The following is a 2,874-nucleotide window of genomic DNA, read 5'->3' as shown; positions in this document are numbered from 1 at the left end:
AAACCTGCTTCATATTCTGTATCTTCCTCTCTCTCTGCCCCTCCCCTGTTCATGCTGTCTCTCTCTCAAAAAAAAAATTTTTTTTTAATTTAAAAAAGAAAGAAAACTGAAAAGCAGAAAGACTAAAACAAAACAAAACAAAATAAAACAAAACAAAACATCCAAGGACTACAGGACAACCACAAAAGATATAACACACCTGTAATGGGAACACCGGAAGGAGAAGGGAGACTGAAGGAACAGAAGAAATACCTGAAGTGATGACAGAATGTCCCTAACTTAACATTGGGCCGTGGACCCAGAAAGCAAACAAAACAAACTTCCATTCCAAATTATAGAAAATCACACAAGTTTGGAATCCTGAGAAGCAGAGCAGAGTTGGGGGGCTAGAAAGAAGGGTAAAACAAAAGGTAAGAACCGCATCTGGCTTCTCGGAAAACAGGCAAGCACGAAGAAAACTGGCGCTAAAACCCCGCCAACCCGGGGCTCCTTACCCTGCGGAATCATTCTGAAAGACGAGTGATAGACGGATTTTCTCAGACGAAAACTGAGGGAATTTGTCACCAGCATACACCCTTGGAAGAAATGTTAAATGAAGTTCCTTAGAGAGAAGAAAACTAATACAAGTCAGAAACTCATAACTACATACAATAAGATCACTGAAGGAGTAAGTTAATATTTTATTCTTAATTGATCTAACAAATAAGTCTGAAATGATATCAATAATGTATAATTATGTATTTTTATACACAGAGGAGATACATAGATTTATGCTTCTATGGAAGAGAAGTGAGTGCCAGCAGTGACGCGAGGGACAGGAGGGAACAAGCAGGACTACCTTGTTATAATAAGGGACTCGTATCGCCCATGAGGTGGCATAGTGTTATTTCAGAGTAGACTCCGGCTAGCTAGAAATACGTCAACTCTAGGGCAACCACTGAAAAGCAAGAAAGAAGTATAATGAATATGGTAAAAAGGAGAGAAAATGGAATCATACAAAATGCTCAATTAAAAAACAGATTGTCAGAGTAGATTAAAAAAAAAAAGGCCCACTATATGCTGCCTACAGGAAACCCACTTTTAAAAAAGTTTTATTTAAGTAATCTCTACACCCAACATGAGGCTCAAATTCACGATCCTGAGATCAAAAGTCTCCTGCTCTAGGGGCACCTGGGTGGCTCAGTCCGTTAAATGTCCAATTTCGGCCCAGGTCATGATTTCATAGCTTGTGAGTTCTAGCCCCGCATTGGGCTCTGTGCTGACAGCTCAGAGCCTGGAGCTGCTTCAGTTTCTGGGTCTCCGTCTCTCTCACTGCCCCTCCCCCATTCACACTCTGTCTGTTTTTCTCTCTCAAAAATAAATAAGCATGAAAACAGTGAAAAAAAAAAAGCCACAGGTTCTAATGACTGAGCCAGGCAGGCACCCCAAGAAACGCACCTTACATATAAAGACACAAACGGATTAAAAGTAAACGAATAGAGGAAAGTATGCCAACTGACAGTAATCAAGAGAAATCAAGAGTAGCTGTACTAATTTCGGAAGCAGACTTCACAGGAAGAAAAGTTATCAGAGATAAATAAGGGTATTATATAGTGATACCAGACTCCGTTCTCTAAGAAGACATAAAACTCCTTAACGTGTATGCACCTAACAACAAGACATCAAATTATATGAGGCAAAAAATAATAGAATTACAAAGAGAGACATCTGAATTGCTATCATAATTGGAGACTGCAGCACTGCTCTCGGGAGTGGACGGATCCAGCAGGAAGCAAGCCAGTAAGGATGTGGCCGAGCGGAAGAACACCATCAGTCAACTGGATCTAAGCGACATCCGGGGACGACTTCATCCAACGACAGCGGAACACCTTCTCCTCAAGCTCACGTCGACATTCACCAAGACAGACCATACTCTGGGCCACAAAACACCCCCACAAATAAAAATAGAAACCGTACCATGTCTGACCTCAGACCATGATGAAACTAAACCATAAATCAGGAATAGAAGAACAGAACAGAACAGAACAGAATCCCCAAAAGGAGATTAAACAGCATGCTTCTAAACAACACACGGGTCAAAGAAATATCAAGAGGAATTAAAAAACTGGAACGAGATGAAAATAATAAGAACACAACTCATCAAAATGTGTGCAGTGCTGTGAAAGCCTTGTTTAGAGGGAAATTTACAGAATTGGATACATATATTTACAAAGAAGGAAAATCTACAATAAATAATCTATGTTTCCTCCTAGAAAACTAGAAGAAGAAGAGCAAATTATGTCCAAAGTAAGCAGAGGAAATAATAAGAATCAGAGCAGAAATTCATGAAACTAAAAACAGGAAATCAGCAGAGAAAATCAATGAAACCAAAATCTGGCACTTTAAGAAGATTAATGAAATGGATAAGTCTGTAGCCAGGCTGTCAAGAAAACAGAGAGAAAGGACACTAATTACTAATAACAGAAACAAGAGGAGACATCACTACAGATCCAGGGGCTTAAAAGGATAAAAAAGGAATATTATTAACAACTATGTACACAAAGTTGATGACCTAAATGAAATTAACCAATTTCTTGACAGACACAGTCTGCCAAAAGTCACACAAGAAATATACAATCTGAATAGGCCTCTATGTACTAAATAAGTTGAATCAACAATGAATAACCTTCCAGAACAGAAAGCACCAGGCCCAGATGAGTTTCCTGGTGAATTCTACGAAACATTTAAGGAGAAATTATACCAATTCTCTACAGTCTCTTCCAGGAGATAGAAACAATGGGAATTCCTCCTACCTCATTTTATGAAGTCAGCATTTCCCTAAAACCAAACCAGAGAAAGGCACTACAAGAAAACTAGACCAAAAATCACTCATGA

This window comes from Suricata suricatta, chromosome 10, assembly GCF_006229205.1.
Source record: "Suricata suricatta isolate VVHF042 chromosome 10, meerkat_22Aug2017_6uvM2_HiC, whole genome shotgun sequence".
Lineage (NCBI taxonomy): Eukaryota > Metazoa > Chordata > Mammalia > Carnivora > Herpestidae > Suricata > Suricata suricatta.
This window is presented reverse-complemented; position numbering follows the sequence as displayed.